We start from the raw sequence: 22,960 nt of genomic DNA, 5'->3' as shown, positions 1-22,960 counted from the left end.
AGCTCAGAAGTGAGAACTGGAGGCTGGTTTGTTCTGTGAAAGGGCCTGACCATGACACAAGGTGTAGGACTGTGGCCTGAGTCAGTGTGTGTGGTTTCTTCAACAGAAAACTATACTTCTTTTAGGGTTTCCAACCAAATCAACTAGATGATATGATTCATCCCAAGACTAAACTCTTAAAATTCCTTAGGTAGAGTTCTGGGGTTCCACAGGGCATTGCCATGTATTTATCCCCACAAAACTGCAAATTGCATTACCTATCCCACATTCCAAAAGGCTTCTATCTAGTGCAGCCATTTATAGAGAGCACTGTATTTGTAGGGGTCTTCATAAGGGCCTCTGCAGAGTTCAAGCAGTGCCTGGACAATGTAATATAGTTTAGTTTTAGGTCCTGCAAGGAACAGGGAGTTGAAGGAAATTACACTTATGGGTCCTTTCCAAACTGAGATATTCTGTCATTCTACAGAGCATGAAGAGATGAAAAGGAAAGGGAAAGTTGCTCCTTTTGGAGCCCAACACCCCATGAAAATCATTGACTGGGTGACATTCAGGTCTAGGAAAAGAGAAAAATTGCTGAATACAATTAACTTAAAACAACTGTTTTTAGTTAATTCCAAAAACTGTGAATGTTTCAGTTTACACTCAGCTCTTAGGAGCAGTAGGGAAAACAATTAAAAGAATCCTAAAAAATTCCCAGTATTTTGTTGGGGATTTCCACTCCAATTAACTTTGGCATTTCGTTTTTTCCTCAAAGTTTAAAATTACTTTCATAATAAACACTTTAGGGTCTGCAGCTGTTTGGTTCTCTGGTTTTGAAATTCAAGCAATTAGAATAAAAAAGTATTCACCCAATTTAGTTTCTCAGTCACAACTAAAACAGCCTGCTTGGGGTTATTCTTGAAACTTGGGTTGCTTAAGTAATTTAAATAGATTTCTATTTCAGAAACAGCACAAGAGCCAACAATTTCACAACTAAAAGCTCGAGGGCTACAAAACTTGGCTTCACCTAAGACTCTTAACATTGTTTTTCATTATCTTAATCACTAGGTTCTTTACATACTAATTTTCCATCCGTTGCCAACCAGTGCCAATCCAACTCAGTTTTCCATCACCCAGGTGAGTGTTACTCATGTTATCATGGAAATGTGAAAACACTCTGAATACAGTCAACACAACAGGGTCTATTTTTGTGACTGCTCACTGGCTTCTGCTAACACTGAGTCATACCTGCAGAAGTCACTAACACAGGTGTAGCTTCTGAGTTCTTCCCCAGGATTTTCCAAAAATATGGAGAATGCTGATGATTGTCCAGATGCAGTTTTGATGACACAGGGCTAAACAATTTGTTTATGCTGGGACCCAAAATATTGCAAACAACAATTAGGTATGTGACTGATTAGGCAAGGGGAGAGATGAGATAAATCACAGCACGTGGTTGTAACAGGCCTTAGCAGAGCAGAGAGTAAAGTGAATCCTCCAAGAAGGCTACAGAGGCTTTAGGTCCCACCTGGTGATCAAAACAGCATGCCCAGTAACACCTGCACAGTTTGAATCCAGCTGGAGCCACAAGCCTGCAAAACAAGTAGGCAGTGGGAACAGGGATAAATGCTCAGTTAACTAGAGGTCATCACTTAGTGTCTAGAGCTATAAACTAAGTGTTTGCATGGTGATCAGGTAAGAAATGGCATTTTCTTCTCTCTGGGATAGACCAGTTGGCTATTTATCTATTAATTAATCCATGAAACATTGTGCTATTGTGAGAAAGCAATAAGTAACTAAGAACTATAGAATGGTTTGTGTTGGAAGGGACCTTGAAGCCCATCTCATTCCAATCCCCCTGCCATGGGCAGGGACACCTTCCACTATCCCAGGTTGCTCCAATCCCCATCCAACCTAGTCTTGAACACTTCTAGGGATGGGGCATCCAAAGCTTCTCTGGGTAACCTGTGCCAGTGCTTCAATACCCTCTGAGTAAAGAATTTCTTCTTAATATCTAATCTTAACTCTTCCCTCTTTCAGTTTAAAACTATTCCCCCTTGTTTTAGCACTTTCTGTCTGTATAAAATTCCCTCCTCATCTTTTTTACAAGCTCCCATTAAGCACTGAAAGGTCACAAGATCTCTCAGGTGAAACTCCAGAAAATTTGGCTGTATGGGAGGCAGCAGGAGTCTGTGGAAGCAGAAGACTAATTGGTCTCTTTATAGACATTCACCAGTGTAAACTGAAAATATTACCAGTCAGCTCTCACCAAGGTAAAGCTAACGTGAATGAAGTTGCTTGAAAATCATCTCAGACTTAAACAGTTTCCTGTATTCAGGTTTTGGTTCTGGATTTTGGTTCTCTGCACATCCAATATGATGAAAACATATCAATTTTCAATAAAAACAGAGCAACCAAAATACAAATATCCCTCTGCAGCAATGGAAACCTCATAAACATCACAGTCATGGTTTCATAAGAGGCAGCTCAGAAGGAAAACTGACTAATCTCAGCTCATTGCCCAAGTGCAGAGAAACAGAAAAGTTTCAGAAAAGTAAGCATAATTTAAAAAAAAATAGAGGTTCTCATCTCTCCAAGACAGGGGAAGCAGTGATTGAACTGAACAAGCCCTGAAGTTCTTAAGTGCTGTGTAGCAGCATCTTAACTGCTCTTGGCACTTGAGGACTGAAAGCCACAGTTCTTGAAGGACTGTCACGTCACCCCTTGACTCCTATAAACTGCTCTGGAGCTTAATTCCTCACAGTTTTATTGTGAAGATAATTATAGACCACATAAACTCAAGAGGCAAGATAATTTCTACAGCCCTTAATATCAGGTTTCAGCTGTGCAAATCAGGAAAATAATGACAGGGAACTCTCATTCTCATGATGAGACCTCACAAGTGGCAGAAGCAGCAAACCCCATTTTACTGCCTGTATGAGCACCTTGTAACATAACTGCTATCATGAGCTGTTTATTTTCCATATGAGCATGATGTGAGAGAAGTTGTAGGTACTGCTTTTAGAGTTATACAATCATGGAAATGAAAAAGACCTTTAGGAACATAAAACCCAACCATTAACCCAGCACTGCCAAGTCCACCACTACACTATCTCCCTAAAAGTGACAGAGATCAGCACTACCATCTCTTTTGTAGACAGTAATAAGGTCACCTCTCAGCCTCCTTTACTCCAGGCTGAACACCCCCTGTTCCCTCAGCCACTCTTCATCCATCCCTAGCTCCACTGTCCTTCTTTGGACACCCTCCAGCACCTCACTGTCCTTGTTGTGAGGGGTCCAAAACTGGACAAAGGAATTGAGGTGTGACCTCACCAATGCCCAGCACAAGGGGAGTGCAGGTTTCAGAGCAGGACATGGGCAAAGGGAACCTACACCTGCACCACCCTGTTTGCTCAGGGCTGTTGACATTGTTCTGGGGTGGCATGAACCAACTGGCTCCAGATGGGTGGACTTTGGGCTGGTGACAGGGCAAAGGGCTGAGTCACACTCTGTTCCTGTGGGTTCTGTCGGAAGCCCTTTGGCTCTCAGAATTTCAAGTCAATTTTGGCTAACAGGGGCAACTTAAATGGACCTGAAAATGTGCCTGTCTATGTGCCAGTCACAAATTCACACAATCTCCTGCTCTTCTTCAAAAAACTTCCTCGAGACTTGTCCAGACAAAATATCTTTGGTTGACTAGCCACAAGTCTACATCTGAAAAAAACAGAAGCATCCCAATGCTTTTAGGGAGGAAAAATAGGCACCAAGGGACATGGGCCATTTTACACAGCCATTAAAGTTCCATCATAATGACAGCATGTGGTGCAGGAGGGTGGGAAGAAGGATAAACAGCAGTTTCAAGCCCAGAGCCTGGGTCTCCCATCAGATATATCACCCTTTGTGAGAGATACCCCGGGGCTGAGTTACAGGCCAAATGTGTAAAAGTTGAGACTCATTTTTCATGTCCTGTTTATAAATGTCCTGCCTGGAAGACCTCACCTGGGTTTCTGGGTGCTCAGATTTGCTTTGAGCGTAGCCTCAGGCTTCCCAAACCCGCGGCCACTCCCAATTAGGAGACACCTCAGAGAGCCAGCTGTGTCAAATATCATTAAATCTGAAAGCAAGTCAAAACAATCCCAAGGGCTTCTGTCCATCTAGAGGGAGAATTACCTTTTATTTTTTTAAAATGGCAGTTTTGAAAGGATTTAGGAGCAGCAGCAGTCTGAGGAGGTTTGTATAATCTAGGAATCCCCTTGTTCCATATAAAGCAATTCACACTAGATCTGAACACTGGCAAACAGTCAGCTAAATCCATTATCGCATGATAATGCTCAAACATTTCATTAATTCCTAACCAGCTGTCCTCTGCTCCCTTACCCCTTTCATCATACAAACATTTCTTTAACTGTCTAAGGGAGGGGAGAAGGGAGGATCAGACGCAGCCTCATAAAATTCCTTCACCCGCTTGGCCTGCGGCAAGTTATTTCTTTTGACACGCGTGTAAAATAATATTGGGGGTGGTGTTTGTTTGGCTTGGCTGGGAAGTGAGTTTTCATAACAATTTGGTAAGCCAAGTACCTGTGAAACGGAGTACAAAGAACTCACGGCAGCTTGTTGATGAGCCGTCTGGTTGATTAACATATCTCATTAAATAGGGAAGACCCCTTACTCCAGCATCTATGCCAAGACACGAGGCAAGGTGTTTGGAGCAGAACGTTGCTCTCCAGTGGTTTGAGGTCCTGTAGGTTATTTTTCTTTTAAAGTCCTTGGGTACTCCATGCCAAACAAACCAGTGGAAGTGAGGGTAAGCAAGGGGATTGGTACCTTGGGGTGTTCTCCAGCTACGTGACTCAACAAAGTGGATACGTGCACGCCAACAGCCAGAGAGAGATTTTAAGGTGACTTCTGCGTGCTTTCTTTATAAAAAGCTCTGCCTGAAGTGCCTCAAAGTGCCACATTGCCTAGGGACTCTCCAAAGAACAGGATTCGCCACTGTCCTGAGGAGGGACCTGAGGGGAGAGCTCAGGGGTTGTCACAATCATGTTCTCAACCTCAGTCCAGGGGCTTTTCCTCCAGCCCCTGTCCTGGGCAAACACAGCACACGTCTGGACACCACATGAGGCTCCTGACTGACACTCATTTCTCCCCTGCCAAGACACGACAGTGCATTTATTTATTAAGGGTTAAATATTTGGAGTTGAGTAAGAACCTCAGGGGGAAAAGGTGGGTCTGGTTCCTTGAGTTTTTTCCTACCCCCTCACTCACTCAGTATGAAAAATCACATTTTTTAAACTAAAATGTTTGAGTTATGGAAAATTCCCCTTTCTGACTTTAGGCGCAGCTAAAGGCTGAGAATTATCAAATCTTGAGTGAAAATAACATGAGGAAATACAAGGGAGAAACATCTGGACATGTCTGGACATGTCTGGACATTGCCAGAACGGGTCTAAAATGTCAGGCTGAGGTAAGGATCACACTTCACCACGAGAGCAGGCAAGAAAAGGACTGACAGAGAAGTACTTTTTATTTCAAAATGAGGTGTCAAAACATGAGGTAGCTGGGGGTGCCACAAACCCATGGGTAACAAGAAGCAATCTTAGAAATTGTAATGATATCTTGAGATCCTTTCTTGGTGTTTTTAGGTATGTTAGGGTCTCAGCATTTCACTAAAGTAATTCAAGTCTTTTTTTCTTACCACAGAACCATTAGACATTTCTGTAAGTATATTTTGTTTCTTCTGTGGCAAATACTTTAATGTTTTATTAAGGTGTATCACAGTTCTGATACAATCGATGATGATTTGCTGTCAAGAGTTGGTGTTGCACTGGGCTGTCACGGGTGTGGATCCTTTATCTCACCATTTGGCTACTTAATATTATTATTTTGCCACTTTTTGTGTTTATAAACATCAGTAGTATGTCTTATAAACCATTATTTTTGAATGGACTTTGGACATCCTCACCAGAGGATGTTTAATTTAGTGAGTTGTTCATGATTGATCATGCATGCTTTTCAACCCTTGGTCTGAATTAGCCTAAAACCAAAAACATTGATAACAGCATTGTAGAACAAAATATTGCTTACTTTTTTTTTTTTTCCTTAGGACTTATAATAGAGTCTCTCTGTTAGACTCAAGATTCATCTTGCTTTTTAATAGATGTGTACAATTCTTCCATTTTGCCTTCTGTGGTTTTCCTTTTCTGAAGTCTGGTATGCTTTGCGGTTTATTTATTCATGAGTTGTAGAAAAAGAAGCTCACCATTAAAAAAAAAAAATTGTTTTGGAATATATACTTAATGGCGTGTCAAGAAACAGAAAACAATTACACTTACGCAATGTAACGTGCATTTTTACATGCCACTTGCAGGCTGCATTATGCATCCCCAGTTTATGTAAGTAATGAAAATTAAATATCACGCTAGCCTGCACAATGCAGTCAGCACAATTAAGGCTGGGAGACCTTAATTGGGAATAAAAAAACACACACCAGCACTAAAAAAACACAGTCTTTTATGGCAAGTTTGCAGAGGGCTTTTCCAGTGTGTCAGGGCTATGGCTGCCACGGGGAATGAAGTGTTTTAATGACCTTAGGATCACTGGGCACTGTGTGTTGGGGGTTGTGTTCTGCAGATGTGACAAATACGTGATAAATGCCACATGTCACTCTCTCCATGGTGGCCTGGCACAGGGCTGGGCTGAACATGAAGAGAGGCAGCTCATGGCGTCTGGTGGGCAGAGCAGCAGGGACAAGGTGGGGAGGCAGACGAGACCTTGACTGCAGCCAAACATGAGGAAAAGGTATTATTTTCCTTCATGATGAAGGACAATTTCAGCAAATTGGGACCAGCATGTTTGCAGTATCTCAGGTAGAGAACAGCACCCACTCCTGCACTTTCCAAGCTGTTGGTTTGCAGCTGTACTTGGCACAACTTTGCCTGAGAGAGGCAAGGAAGTCTGCACTCTGTTTCTGTGCAAACACCCACCACCCTGGCAGGGACAGTGCAGGGAGAGCCTCCATCTGCCCTCAGGTTGCCACTTGTGCTCCCTTCCCAACCAAGAGCCCCTCTTCAACCCAGGAGCAGTGCCAACAGGCTCATCCTCCATCCCTGCACAGCGGGAAAAACTCCTGCCACATAAACTGAGGAATGAGATGCTAGAAAGAAACATTTCAGAAAGGGACCTGGTTGATGGCAATGAATATGAGCCAGCAGTGTCCTGGCAGCCAGGAGGACCAGCCCTGTCCTGGGGCCATCAGGCACAAACATCACCATGTGGGCAAGGGAGGATTGTCCTGCCCTGCTCTGCTCTGCACTGGGGTGGCCTCACTTTGAATATTTTGTGCAGTTTTGGGTACCACAATGTAAGATAGAAAGCTGTTAGAGAGCAACCAAAGGAGGGTAATGAAGATGGTGAAGGGCCTTGAGGAGAGGAGGAATATGAGGAATGGCTGAGGACACTTGGTCTGTTCACCCTGGAGGAGACTGAGGGAAGATCTCACTGCAGTTACAGCTTCCTTGTGAGGGGAAGAGGAGGGCAGGCACCGAGCTCTGCTCTGGGGTGACAGCGACAGAACCCGAGGGAATGGCCTGAAGTGGTGTCCAGGAGGTTCAGGTTGGATATTTGGGAAAGGTTCTTCACCCAGAGGGTGGCTGGGCACTGGAACAGTTTCCCAGCCAAGTGGTCACAACACCAAGCGTGAGCAGAGCTCAGGGTGTGTTTGGACAACTCTCTCAGGCACATGGTGGGACTGTTGAGGCTCTCCTGTGCAGGGCCAGGAGCTGGACTCACCTTGTGAATATTCTGTGTCACTCGGTGCCTCCGTCAGTCTCCAACACCTGCCCAGGGACCGCCCGCCTCAGCTCCCCTCACACCGGCACCCCTGCGGCGCACGCCTGGGCGCCCCCGTACCCACCCGCCTCCCCCCAGCACCGCCCCCCGCCCGACCCCCCTGCCCGAGGCCACGCCCATCGCTGCATATTAATGAAGCCACGCCCACAGCCCTGAGGACACCACGCCTCTTGCTACATATTCATAGCCCACACCTCACGTACCCCCGGGAGGCCACGCCTCTCTCGCTGCATATTCATGACCCCGGGGGCGGGAGGGGGCGGAAGCGGAAGCGGAAGCGGGTGCCGGTTCCCGAGGACCCGGTATAAAGCGGCCGCCGCTGCCCGGTGCCGCCGCGCTCGCGCCGCCGTCAGTGACCTCGTCCCTTCCCTCCTTCCCTCCCTCATTCCCCCCCCGCCCTCCCCGGCGCCGCCGCCTCCCCCCTCCGCCGCACGGAGCAGGTCCCGGGTGCTGGGGGAGACCCGGGGGCAGGTAAGGAGCTTGGGCTGTGAGGGTGTCTGGGGTGAGGAGGGGGTGTGGAGGCGAGGGGCGGCTGAGGGGCTGGTGAGGGCGAGGAAGGGTTTTGCGTGAGGGGCTGGTAGAGGTGGGGAAAGGCTTGGGATGAGGGGCTGGTGCAGGTGAGGAAGGGTTTGGGGTGAGGGAGGTGAGAGACTGGTGAAAATGAGGAAGGGCTTAGGGTGAGGGGCTGGTGAAGGTGAGGAAGGATTTGGGATGAAGGTGAGGAAGGGTTTTGCGTGAGGGGCTGGTAGAGGTGGGGAAAGGCTTGGGGTGAGGGGGCTGGTGAAGGTGAGGAAGGGTTTGGGGTGAAGGTGAGGAAGGGTTTGGGGTGAGGGGCTGGTGAAGGTGAGGAAGAGTTGGGGTGAAGATGAGGAAGGGTTTGGGGTGAGGGGCTGGTGAAGGTGAGGAAGGGTTTGTGGTGAGGGAGGATTGGGGTGAAGATGAGGAAGGGTTTGAGGTGAGGAAGAGTTGGGGTGAAGATGAGGAAGGGTTTGGGGTGAGGGAGGATTGGGGTGAAGATGAGAAAGGTTTGGGGTTAGGGGCTGAGAAGCTTTGTGGATGAAGGAGTTACGGGACTGGAAAGGTGAGAGGGTTGAGCAGCTTTTGGGTGCAGGTATGTGAAGCCAGGAAGATGGGAAGATGAGGATCTTGGGGATGAGGGTCATGTTAGGCTGCCGAGGTGGAAACTGGAAATGCCATGTACTGTGCTGAGAATTGAGGTCAAAGGAGATGTTGGGATACAAAGGTTAGAAAGGGATGAGGAGTGAATGGAGGAATGAGTAAGGTGGTGTTGGAGAGACTTGTTTGGGGTGTCTGAGATAGCCATCTCTTTCTCATCAGAATTCGTTAAGTGCCCCTTTAGTATTGTGTTGGGTGGAGACTGTGCTGGAAGAGGACTTGACAAAGGGACCAAAGAAGGAAATTAGTGAACCTTTTCAGACTATTTAACTTCAGTGCTCTGCCATTTGAATAATTCCACACTTAATCTGTCACCTGATCTCAAAGCTTTATCACGAAACAATTGAGTCTCTCCTTGCCTGATATGACGGTGGGAGGGTACTAGGGGAAGAAATTGCTTCCAGCTTTACCCTTAAACCTCCCATGAATGCAGCAGTTTTCCTTAAGATCATACTAGCAGAAATCTGCAACTCTTAACTGTCTTAATTTAGTGACTTTAGCAGGTGTAGAAACTCTGCTTTACCTTCAAAGATACTCTCTCCATGGGGCAATTTTCTGTTGGAGTGCTTTGCCTTCAGTATTCTCTAGGTGTAGAAGGGAAAATCGAGGGGAGGAAAAGATTTTGCAGAGGCTCTGACTTGGCACTGGACACGGTGAGTCAATCAATGTTGCTGGAGCCTAGCTAATTCAGGGACTTACAAATGGGAAAGGATAGGAAAGATATTGCAGGATGCTGAATGTTAGAGGAGATGTTTTCTCCTTCAGGGAGAGAGAGGTTACAAGAATTGAATCTACAAGGAGAGGCAGCACTAGGTACAGGGCACAGACAACTGCAGCGTTATGAGGATCCGTGGGAAGGAATTGCACTGTTACAGCTTGTATCCTCTCTGCTCTGCAAAAACTGCTCCAGTGTGAGCTGCGTCATGTTCCGCTGTGGTGATCACACAGTGCTACTAAAATATTTAATGAAATATGGCTTGAGCAGGTGCTGGAGCTCAAAGAGCGAGCTGGTGAATACTTCCTGCTTCCCTCCCCAAGTCAGGCTTGTTTGTAAATATCTGGCAGAGGGGGGTTGCTGATGTGATTGCGCTACCATGGCTTGTGTGACTTCTCCCCTCCTACCAGTATTGTGAAAGATAAGGTCTTCCTTGTTTGGTTTGTTTAGTGATTATACTGGATTGATGAAATGTTCAACATGCCTAATTTTTCCCTTCCTAAATAAGGGAAGAGGTTTCAGACAAGAGATTAAACTATTTTCTTGACACTTTGGCGAAAAATCCTTACAGAAGTGCTTTTTACTGTAAATTTGAAAAGCTGACACTACCTTAAACTCCTAAAGGTGCTTCCAGTGGTCTCTGATGAATCCAAAAACATCTGTGTATGTCAGAGGTAGTGGCAGCTGCTGTCTTGGAAGTGAGAGCTTCATCCCTCTATTAATGAGATTAAATTGGATACTTAAGGGCGTTTTCATGACAAAATAACAGTTTCCATGATGTAATGGGTGGGATCAGTGGAACAGCTTCTATTTTAGTTAGCTATTTGTGGTGTCAGAGGCCGGTTTACATGGGTTGGCTCGTGCCTCTCTGAGCCAGTAAATGATAGCAGTTCTTGTGTTCAATTATGTATGACTGAGGCATCTTCAGCAAAAGCAAAGCGTGTGGTTCTACAGATAAACTCTCCTGTGTAACTGTGGGTTAACTCCTGCAGGAGCCTGCTGCTCTCTGGGAGTCTGTGCTGAGAAAGGAATGAGCAGTATCTGCTGACGTGATCTTGCTTAGATGCTGTGGGGACTGCCTGCAATCGAGGGCAATCCTCTCCCTCCAAGCTGAAATGTGCCTAAAAAATTCAACCTGTTTTAAATGCAGTTGTATTGTGCTGCCTTGCACGGACAAGGGAGGTTGTTTCCTGCTGGAGGTGTCCTTAGTTAGCCACGAGAAGGTGGCAGGAATAGTGACTGACAGCTGGTGAACCTGCTGCTCCTTCTGTGTCATGTTACAACAAAACTCATGAAGTGCAACTTTGTTCATGTGCCTTTTCAGTGGGGTGACACAAGTGGAATGTTTTCGTGGCTGTAACTCTGACCGAAACAATGCACATGCTTGTATATCTAAGTGCGTATAACCTTAAGTTTTCACACTGAAGCAAGTGTGAGGACTGTTTGAGGAGCTTTCGGAAGTAGCTGCCTTGGTTCCTCCAGGTGGAAATATGGGCTCTCAGAGAGCAGGCTGAAGTTGGACCTGTCTCCCAGGGCTGTGACCTCCAACGTTAATTACCTGTAAACTCACTCCAGTCCTGGATTCTCTGGCAGCTACAAAGTTAAGACTTGGTAGTATAAAGTTGCCCTGCTTGTGTGCTGAGGCAGGAATGCATGGACTCTGTCTCTTATCCCTGTACAAACTTAATATCCTTCTTGCTTTTATAAATTATCCATTTAACATTGGATGGTACCTGCAGAGTAATTCAGCAGTGAACGTGCATCTAACGTTTGAAAAACTTTCTTGCCGTCAAAATATGTTGCCAGCTGAGCAGCTTAGAAAAGATCTTGAAGCTTTAGGGGTCAGGAATTCCTGGGTGGAAAGATGATGGCTGGAATGACCTGCTAGGTAGTGCCTGCTGTTGTAAACACAGCTGAATGTAACACTTAAGGGCTTTCAGCAGACACTGATTTAAGCTATAAACAGCTCCTTTACACGGGAGCATTTGATCTTGTCTAGTTTGGTCTGTAAACTCTGCCCATGATGCACCGCTGTCATCATTGGTTGAGCACCTTATGACTTCCAGCATTAATTCCTAGAGTGGAAAGCCAGTTCCACTGGCAGTATGTGGGCACTGCTACTTGCGTGTTAGGCAAAACCAGTGAAACCCTTCACATCACAAGAAGCTGGAGCTGGCAGTTGCTTTTGAGCTTAACTTGTGGTCTGCCCCTCTAACACCATAAGCCACCCTGAAATAATTGCATCAAATGATCAGGCAGTATGTGTTGAGCAACACATGTTGAGTGCATGTGTGCTCATATCATGTTTGACATAAAAACAGGCTTCACTTGCCCTTCAAACTGACTGCAATGCTATGGGCTGCTTTTAATAGTGTAAAAGCTTGCTGAACAGAGGCAAAGCTATTGGAGTTGAAGTGGAGCTTTCCAGCTGATCTGCCAGGAGAGAGAGCCCTGTGGAAATGACGAGGCTGGTGTGATGGAGGAGGAAGCTTTAGCAGCTTGGAGAGTAATGAGTAACATGAAGAACTGTTTGTGCTGCGTTTTAGTTTTGCAAGGGTCACTCCCATGACCTTTATATCTGTAATACTTGCAAGATCCCAGGCTCTTCCAACTACAGGCATGAGATTCACCAAAAGTCCAACAGAACAGCTTTGTGTGCAGTTGTGTTCCTTAGAGATGGGTTAACTGATCTGATGCCTATTGTGTTGGAGCTCCTGGTCCTTCAGCTTAGGGTCAGCCTTACTGAACACTTTAATTCAGGTAGTTCCATTGACTTGGGGGTTGCAGAGTGCAACAGGCATTGGGTGGCTAAACTGACAGAAGTGAAGCAATACTTTGACTAAGCCTTACACTGCCCAGTAGTGGTTGTATCAAGTCCAATAAATTTTCTAGCCATTGTGTGTTAAAGGCTCCATGCAAAAACAGAAAACAATCCAGCTGTCAAAGCTGAAGCAGAACACTGTAAGGATGAGTGACACCATGTGTGCAGCTTGACAGGTGATGTTTCAACCCAAGAGTCACCTTTCAGATAGGAGATCCTGAGCAGTCCAGGCATGGGACTGTTAAGCTGTGGACTGTTGTGAACTAAGGACTGCATGCTTTCAGTAAGCTGCTGCTGCTGTCAGGTGACTTCTACAGTCACCAGCTTATCAGTTACCCACACATCTTGCAGTTGGGTCACAGCCCTGCCCAGAAACTACCCAAAGCTTCCACTAGTAAACAGATAGTATATCCTGCATGTGGGACTGTGAGGGGCTCTTGTATCCAAGCATTGAATAATTAGTGCTCTTCTAAAACTGGTTACTCTGTAGTGTGGTAAAGAAGCATAATATTCCTCCAAGTGAATCAAGGTACTCTACACAAAAAAGAGCTGATTTCATACTATTAAATCTAAACTTCCAATAAAGTTGCCCAAGGCTGAATTTGCCTTGAGTTGAAAGTCTGACTTTGGACATATCAGTGATGGGTTCAGAGCACTGCAGTGTCTGAGCCATGGAGTGGTTTGTGCTGTGACCTAACTGGCACACGGTGGCTATTAACTAAAGCCCCTTTTTGCTGGTGCTTCCAACAAGTGCTGTGCAGTCATTTAGACTGCAGCTGGCATACGGCTTTGTAACAACTCGGGACAAGCAGCCAGGTTTCCTCATCAAACTTGCTCTTGGCAAGTGACTCTGGCAAGCATCAGGACACAGGGCTTTTGTTGGGTAATGATTGGGTTTGGCTTAAGAGCTGCTCCTGACCTTGGTTTGGCTCTTGCTGGCATGTCTTCTGCTCAAAACATGAAACTCAATCTATAGATGTTGGGAAGTTGGTCTCCACAATGTGGACCACTAACAAAACTTAAAACCCGGTTAAAGCTGGGGAAGACTTGATTTCCAGGACTCCCATTTATGGAGGATAAAGACTATTAAACTTCAGCTTTAGGAGACCTGGCTGGCCTGACAATTCAGGCTTGACTCAACCTCTTCTGCAGTGTTCTATGAAGACTGACTAATCCGGTGGCCTGAGGTGTTCTGGGTGGAGACTGAGACATATTTTCCTTGTACAGCTGAAATTGTCACTCAATAGCTGCTGCCCATGTAGCAAGGCATAAAAGGGTAGGAGATAAAACTTAGTCCTAAGAGTAAGCCAAAGATACTTTTAAGAAAATTCTAAATGGCAGCAGGAAGGTGTTACCCTGAGTTGTTTTGCTGTACTCTGAAGTGGATATTGCCAGTATTCTAGGGAGAGCAAGGTTGGTTCTCTTAGCAGAGTGGAGAGAGGACCTAGTTTCCTCATCTTGTTTTAAATGAGAGCTCTAATGTTTTTGTAACTGAAATTGAAACCAGTGTTATGCTGACCCCGCATATTTTCTATCCTCTGCTGGCTGGCCTGGACTACTTCTGCATGCAGTGTAGTTCATTTATTTTGGAGACTTGAAAACAAGCCATTATCACCCTCCAGTGCTAGATAAATAAATGATCTAACTGGGGGCCGAACCCAGTGTTCTTTTACAAAAGCACAACTGCATGTCACTCTTATCTTCTGCATTCTGCCCTTGAATATATGATCAATCTTTCTGGCCCACATCCAGAAACCAGTGGCTTAACCCAGCAAGCGATGACTGCAGAGCAGTCAGATTTCTGTGCCACTTAATTTCCTATCATCACTTACACACAGTAAACAGTCTCACAGAATACATTTAACATGAGCACTGTTTAACCTACAACTTTCTTATCAATCGTGGGGAAGTACAAATAACAGAAACAGGAGTCAACTTTTGAATAGTCTTGATGCTGGATCTGTGCTTCCAGTTAACAAGAGTTTCAAGAGGTTGATGTTGTTGTTGTTGTTTGTTTGTTTGTTTGCTGTTTGGTTTTTTTAGGGTTTTTTTTGGTGGTTGTTTTTTGTGGGTTTGTTTTTGGGGACGGGGGAAGAAGGTATACATGCAGGAGAAAAAACTCCTCCCATTTTATGAGGGGAATATCTGAGCAAGTACACTGGACTGAGCAGTCTGGCTCTGGGTACTCCCAGAGGAGTGATTTGACAGTCTGAACTATTGCTCCTTAGAGTAGTGTGGCTGGCCAGCTAACTCCCAAGAGTTCAAAAAATAACCCAAAACAAATGCACAACTTTAACACCAGCACTTCTAGTGCACGTCCTGTTTGCTGTCTGATTTGCATCTGGGGGAATCAGCTTGTGATGTAGATTTGTTCTTTTTCTTGGTTTAATAAAAAGCATGTGAGAAGGCACATACATGTGTGCAGTTTGTTTTCTATTCAGCAAAGAAAGCTGGGATCAGGCCTCTCAAGACCCTACCCAGGTGGCTGATTTAGCCCCTGTGTCCTAAAGTAAAGTGGAGTCTGTTTTGATTACACTATTCTTCAGAAGGGATTAACATTTCATACCTGGGAAATTTGTTTATGCTAATTTCAATTCCATGTTTTTGAAGGCTGAGTTTTGCTCCTTGCCAGTGAATTTTTAAGCTTGGTTTATGCTTATTGTAACATGACAAGTATTCTTTCATCAGATAAAATACAGAATACAGTTGTACATTTTATATTTATTGTGTTTTTCCAGACTTCACATGTGAGTGGTAAGCAAGGGCATACAAAATCCTCAGAGGAAGGTGGAAAAGTTTTCATAGCAAAAATTTGAGTTACACTGACTGTTGTTCACATTACTACAGATAAGTAGGAAGAATTTTATAGGCACCATGTGGACCCTTTTCCTGCAGGTTTTGTTTTTTCCTGATAAACTAAGACATTTTTATCCCCTAGCTCTACCTCAATTAAGTTAACTTAAACTGACTGCAGCTTGACTGAGAACTGGAATGCAAGTTAAGGATACTCATGTGTTACATCACAGCTGTTTTAATGTGGAATTGCAACTTAAATTTGAATATCTTTTGGCTTAAAAGGAAAGGTTTAAAACAAAATGGAAGTGACCTTTTGAATTATGCCTGTTGAACTTTGAAGTTTGTTACTGGAAGAATTAAAACTTAACAGGATGATAAATTGATTTCACTTAAATGAGATAACAGGGATGTGGTGCCCGTGTTTTATCTGTTAAATCTTGACTGCTGTACCAAGCAACATTAAATTATTTCAAATCTATTTAGGCTCTTAAAACCTAAAACAGTTAAGGATATGTTATGGTTAACTGCTGATTGCTTTAATCAAATCTTACTCCGCCTGAAAATCTGACAGGTGATTGTTCAAACGATAAAAACATTAGTTTATTGCATATGCTGCTCCTGTAATTGAAAAAGTAAAATGACTAAGCACAATGTCCTCAGTAAAGCTGCCAAAACAAAATACAGCCCAGAAGGGCAAGCCATGCATTTCATTAAAATAAGGTTCAGTAACCATGAAATTTATCACCCTAAAGGCTTCCTCACTCTGACAAGTGACTAAAGTGTAAAATGTCAAATACCTCTGTGCTGACCAATAACTTGCACTAACTTTAAGATCTTGTTAGTCAAATACTAGATGTACTTTCTTGTTCACAAGCTACAATAAATAGTTTTCTCCTCAGCTTCCTGTGTTATTGCTGAAGAGTCACACCTACACATGCAGCACATGCAAACATCTGTGACTTTGTGGGCTCTGGGAGATGGGAAATTGTGTGTGCTCACAAGTGCAGATGAAAGAACATCAGGGAACAACATCAGCTTGTAAAACCGTGAGAGGCTGATCCATGAGTGGGGCAAGGAAAGGAGTGAACCTGCTGCTTGTCCTCTCCATGCTGGATAATAGTACTTCTGTTACTCATAGCATCTAGAAAATATTCTCCAATTCTGTTACAACTTGGGTCAATCATTACCTTTCTGATGGAGAGATAACATCATGTTGTTCTTTTAACTGCCTCTACGTTTGAAACCCTCTGTCAGGACTTTAGAGATGTAAAATAATCTCACGCCCTTCAGACTCTGTAGTCATGTCCTCTGTCCTTTTGATTATTTCCTCTCCCAGCTTTTTCTGCTTGGCTCAATCTGATGTACAGTGTGCTTTGCTCACTGAGGTGTTTGCCTTAATGTTGTGCTTGATGAGGAATCATTTGTCATATGAGGTGATCCTCACCTCTAAGAGAACATTAGGACAAAAGTGAGAATATCTCAACAGGGTGTTCTGAATTGGGTTGTGCTTCTCTGCTGGAATCCACAGGTCTTCCTGAAAAATGTGCAATCCCTTCTCTAAACTGCTAGCAGGAGCAGTGTTTGAATAAATATTTGTTAGGCTTTTGGTTTTGAATCCATGCAGAGAGATCCCTGTTCAGTAAACCTGCTCTCAGTGCACGAGATGATAAATACTTCTGGACCAACACTGGAAAGCTATTGGGAATATTGTTCTGGAGTCAGCTACTCTACGCAGCAAAATTTGTGGAAGCTGTTGTAATGTCCTCTGAGTGTCCCACCCACTTCAGTGATGGTTTCATCTAAGTTTGGCAGAGCCTGAATACAGTCATCCTACTGTTTATTAATAAGGCTTGTGAAATCCTCCATGACTGCTAATTTATTAAAACCTTCAAGTGTTTCGGAGTAGAATTTTCCCTGGAAGACTTCCCAAGTGACCAAATTCAGGCAATCCTACTTGACTAAAACCAATTCTAAAATCTCTTCCTTGAACCAGAGGCCTATAACAAGCTATCCAATATGCCAGTGCTTACATAAGGCTTTTAAAAATTCTAGGCAAAATTAATGTCACCACGGTGTCACCAGGATAACTGCCAGTTGCTCAAAGTCTCCTTCACTTCATATTTTTGGTTTGCCTGCTCTTAACAGCTGTATACTTTGAGCAGGTGTAGCATTTCAAATACCTCACTTTGTATGAAGGTAGCAACTTTTTGTCTGCTTTCAAGGACTTTTCCAAGTAGGTGGTAAAGTTGAATGACAAGTCTGTTCATTTCAAGAAGCTTACTTATGCCTTGCAGACTGTGAGACAGCAAAATAATTCAGGAATGAATGTCATATCCTTTATCAACTCCACGTGTGATAAATGGATTTAGCTGGTTGTGATGTTAGAGAAAGGAATCTATGTTAACTGTCTTCATGGGAACTGGGGTGGAAGCCAAGCCACTATCTTGTACCAGAATAAACTGATAAGAGAAAATGTTCAGTTAAAAGTAGAGTAGGTGTTCAAAGAAATAGTGTGAAGATGTAAAACTCTTTGAAAAGTTGAGATTAGGTAACATGGGCAGTAGTCATTCAAACACCTGACTTCAGTTTTGTAACTTTAACTCATTCCCTTGTAGAAATGACAACTATCCTCCTGGTCTCCCCCATTTTCCCCCACAGATGCAAGCTTGTGATTTCTTCTGCAGGTCAGAAAGAGAACATCCCTTTGAAATGTATTTAGTCAGAAGCACCAAACAGCTTCAGCCAGGTGTATGTGTGCTCCCATCATCCTTCATCTGACCTATGCCATTAGTGATAGTCCTTGCTTGGGATGCTGCTGGAAGATAAACATCAAGAGTTTTGAAAATGGAGAAATTTAATATATGATTTCAAGTACAATCTTGCAATGATAAGTTGCAAGTTGATTAGGAGTTGACAGATGAGGCAGCTGGAAATGTAATATCTGGAATACTGTGAGATCAGGCTCAGCTTTCCAGAGGACCAATGAGAAGACTCTGTGTCTATTATACTTTTAGGATCAGAGAACAGAAGGTTCTGAGGTGAGTCCCTGTCTTGTGGTGTGCCTGTTCCCAACAGCTGCTGCCAAACCCTAAAGATGATTAAACCACAGAAATTAGTAGAGACCAAATCTCTTGTTCTGGTCCTACTTCTGCCATCTGAGCAGAGCAGCAGAGACCTGAGTGGAGCAAGATGAGGAAAAGTCAGTGATGCAACCACAAGCTTTAAGCACTATAATAGAGGTGTGTGGATGGCAGAAGATGAATGAGAGCTATTTAACTGTTCATGAAGCCCACACTCTTGCCAGATGCTAAGTTCAGAGAATGCTCCTATCAGTCTGTTGAGATGCATAAGCAGGTAGCATTCACTGATCAGCTCACAGTTTGGTTTCTGTTCTGTGAGTAGCCCTACAGCCCCTGAGCTGAGAGGTCCTTTAATGTTAGGTGCCTGTTAGACTAGTTCTAAAGATTTACCTGAGCAAGACATTGCTGTTCCTGTTTATCCTTCCAATCAGCACCCACCAAATGTCAGTTGTTATTCTCCAAGCTGTAGTTGGTGTACCTTTTAAAATTTTAAGGAGATACTCAGTCCTGAATTGAAGCAGTAGCTGTTATTTGCACTTAGCCTGTGGAGTCCCTTTTATATTCCTTCCTCTGAAGATGGCTTACACTAACTGCACGTGTGTTTTGGTGTCTCTTTAAACAATAAAGGCACAAAGCCAAATTTACCTTGTCAGGTGCTCAGGTTACTACTTCTTTCTCTGGATTTCCCCTTTGGCTTCAGATCTCAGGATCTATCCAGGGTAATAGAATGAGCAAAAGAGATTGTTTGTTCTCTGAGTGCACTTTGCAGAAAGGATCCCATCCCTTTCTGAGGATATTAGATGTCTAGTAGGATAACCTGCCAGCTCAGCTGTTACACTTCAGTATCAAGCTACTTTCTGCACTTCAGTTCTGGTGTTTCCTTCATTGTTTTTCTCTTCACAGATGATATGCTGCTTTCAGTGTCTGCATGCATTAAAGCAGCTCTGCCTGCTTAGAGAAATACCTGTGATATTATCTGACCACAAATTCATTCTGCCTCTGAGAATGATCTGGAAAGGCACTCTAGCTGGTATGCAATTAGCCTTGCATAAAGAAACAACCACTAGATTAGCTTTGTTTTCTAAACAATCAATCGTGCTTGTATAGGCTGAACCTCTCACTGCCCTGTTCTTTGTGTCAGCAGCCCTGTATCATATGTATGACTCAAGTGCAATCACTTTGAATCTTACAGCTAAATTAACATTGGCTATGACTTGTTGATTTTAAATACCTATTTAATGCAGAGAAACTCTCCCCTTCCTAGAAGAAGCCTGCCTAGTCCTGCAGACACTATTGCAACAATGTTTTGTTCTTATGGATATTCGGGAAAAGCTGCTTTAGCACATGAAAGGTTGATTTGCTGAGGATGTTTTAGGTAATCCATCTGTGTTATCTGATAGTAACCTCCAACAGAAAATGCTTTTGGGAGACTAGAGGCCTTTCAAATAGCATGTGCTTGTTTTTTTGGATGGGTTGGTTTTGGTTTTTTTTGGCAGGACATGGGAATAATAGCTCACAAGGGCAACCAGTGTTCAAGGTATTTAAATGTACATCAGCATCTCCACTGCCTTTATAACCTGCTAGTGGTAGTCCCAGCTGCCTTGTAAGAAATGGTTATAGTGCAGCTGTTGAAACCATTGGTTCCACTTCACCACTTGCCTTGGAAACTTTTCTCTGTGGGGACTTAGGTGTAAGACCCATGATCTCAATGCTGGGCTGCAGGTCTCACCCCAGAGTGCTCCAGATGTGTGATGTTGAAGTGGCATGGATGCTGGAGCTTGTGCATCCTCTAAGAGGAGAACAGCTGACAGTCATTCCCAAATTAGGTAAAAATGCCAAATTCTGGCAAGCCTTTGCCAAGTATTTAATAGTTCTCCAGAGTCACAAATGGAAGAGGTTTGTGTCCTGTAAATATTGCCCAGCTAGCTGGTCTTCATGTCTCAAGTCCAGCTGCCAAGCACTTGTAACCTCTTATTATTTTAGTGTACATGTCAGTAAATATCTTATCCTGCCAGTTCTAACAGGGTTAGAGCTTGGCAAAACACGTTCTAAAATAGCATTTGTTCATCGTCCAAAATCAAAATGTCCTGATCAAGCTGTTCTTAAATATGACCATCAGCTTTCTGTGGGGCTGCTTATAAACCGTATATTATTTGCACTAAAATGGATGATTTGTAACTTAGCCAAAATATTGTCTGTTTATTATCTGTATTTGTCTCCTATAAGGTGTAGCTGTTACGTGGTGTGGGTTCCCTACTTTGTTAAAATACTGCCTGTGGAAGTTCTTACTGTGTTTGTCCTAAAATGCTATAAATAAGGTCTGAAATCAGTGTGGTGATGCAACCCTTTAAAGTGCTGATTTATCCATTTTATTGGCCAAACAGTAATTCTCTGATTTTCTAAAGGTTTAATAATTATTGGGGTTAAGAGGGGATTCTTAATTTTATTTATCTTACACCTTACTTAAAATATACAGGCTGTGCATCACTGCTAGGCCAGTTCAAATGTTTGTTTAAATAATTGAGAAACTAAATCAAATAGCTCTACTTCATGGCAGCGTACATAAACACGTCTGTCACGCTGGTATTTGGGACAGCCTAAAAAACTGGAGCAGGGATCTGCTCAAGTGCTCCAGCACTACTTTTTATGGAGTGTGCTTTCTCAATGTTTGTTTGTAATTATTTGTGCTGCTAAAGGGAGGCGCTGGAGATGTTTACCAAAGGTGCTGCACCCTAAAAGCTGCAGATTCCTCTGTTAGCACCACCTCGTGCATCGCAGGTGTGGGGCCAGAGGGGTGGAAAGCAGCTCTCTTACCACACCCTTTGCAGTGAGGATTTAGGAGGAGGTGATACTCTTCTGGTGCCAGGAAGTAAGTAAGAAATAAATGTTATCTCTAAACACCTTTTATTCCTTTCTTTCAGTACTGAAGTGATGAATTCCATTTAATACTTCATCAGGGGATGTTAGAGTGTTTTCTTTGGCTCAGATGGAGGGAAGCTCTGCAAAGCTTTGCAGGGAAGGGAAGGAATCTCTCCCTTGTGCTGACAAGAGACAATTTCCAGCAATCTGTGATGAGTCTGTGTGGGCTTAAACTGCAGGTTAGGCTGTAAATGCTGATTTATTACCAAACAATCACAGTGATGAGGTTCCCCTTTGATCTGTGAGTCCACTCAAACAAGGCAAAATAAGAACACTTAGTGCAAGATGATATAACCAGTTTATATATCTTGTTTACAAACCCTTTGGAGAACCTGAAATGTGAGAAACTCTCTTCTGAGATGTTTTGGTTTATCTCTGAGGGAGTAATTATTTCCTCAGAGTTAGTAAAATCCGGTCAAAACCTGACTTCTCCGTCTTTGTTAGAGGGTGAACAAAATTCTAGGGATGTTTTCAAGAGCTTCCTTTAACAGAGTTTTCTGAGATTGAATGATGGTAATGCGTTTAGGGACTGGTAATTGAAGATAATTCCAATGAATTAGACTTTGCAGATGTTAATGATATGCTGGAGGAAGTCGGCTTATGAAGATCTATGCTGTGCTTTTTTTTTCCTTGATCTATTGAATAGCTTCTGTAATTGTCTGATACATATTCTGACAGTATTTGGGTTTCTTAAGTATTTGCAGCCTGAAGAAAGCAACCTGTGAATTTTCAGGCAGTGAATATGATTAGTTTAAATGGCAGTATGTGAAAATAATGTGCTTTTCACAGTAGCATCTGCAAGAGATGTCTAACTTTCCAGATACAGACTAGGTAATCAGTCCTGGCTTGACTATTTTTATGGATGAATATTCATGCAAAACTCTAGTCTTAACCTATTGCAGAAAGTATTTGTTACTCTGGAGAATCAGCAAGGATTGTTCTGGTGTATTCAGTTTTCCCCACTGCAATGGGGAGGACTGCCTTGGGGGAAGAACTGGCAAAAACAAAATGCTACTGGCAACAATGTCCTGGTAGGATTATTCTTGCACCACCAGCTCTGCTGAGTTAGACATTGTGCTTCCTTCTGCAGGAAGGTGGGATTGGTGCAGTTAATCCACTTGGTTACATATTAAGATGTTTGCTGATGATAGCCTTAATTTTATTTTCCTCTGTTGTTCTACTTCCTAGAGACAGAGGGAGTGAATCAGTTTAATTCTGATGGGAGATAACATTCCAGGTCAACATGGTTTAAAAATGTGAGGATCTTTTAACAGGACATTCCAAGCTGGACCATAGCTTTAGCTCAGGCCAGACTGAAGTGCCTGTCTGACCAAATCAGTGAGTTTTCTCAGAGAAACTCATTACTTGCAGCAGTGTCAGCCTGTAACAGCATATTTGCACGCTGGCCTGAGTGATCTCTGTCCCCATGAGGTTTTGAGTTTTGTACTTTTGTGGTGAGTTGATTGTTAGTTTTTGGTTTTAAAAGCTGTTAGTGCTTGCTGTCTTGCCCTTAACCTAATTTTGGGTCTAGAACCTGCTAATTTGAGATGCAGCCATCACAAATCAGGCATGCCCATGTTTTTGCTGTGCTGTGAAACTGCTTCTTAGTGTTTTCTTCCCAGCATC

General features: G+C 43.5%; 1 protein-coding gene across 3 annotated transcripts in view; it reads left to right on the top strand.

Annotated features, from left to right (window-relative positions):
- SLC45A4 (solute carrier family 45 member 4) overlaps window positions 1-22,960 on the top strand; it is an 81,539-nt gene that overhangs the window by 14,176 nt on the left and 44,403 nt on the right. Inside the window, exon 1 of one of the 3 annotated variants that reach the window (XM_033058661.2) lies at window positions 8,215-8,298. The exons of the other annotated variants lie outside the window; for them this stretch is intronic. The gene's annotated coding sequence lies outside the window, so the exon portion shown is untranslated. Of the gene's footprint in view, window positions 1-8,214; window positions 8,299-22,960 lie in introns of those variants that run through there. 3 annotated transcript variants of the gene reach the window in all.

Source organism: Catharus ustulatus, chromosome 1 (assembly GCF_009819885.2).
Source record: "Catharus ustulatus isolate bCatUst1 chromosome 1, bCatUst1.pri.v2, whole genome shotgun sequence".
NCBI lineage: Eukaryota > Metazoa > Chordata > Aves > Passeriformes > Turdidae > Catharus > Catharus ustulatus.
This window is presented reverse-complemented; position numbering and strand designations above follow the sequence as displayed.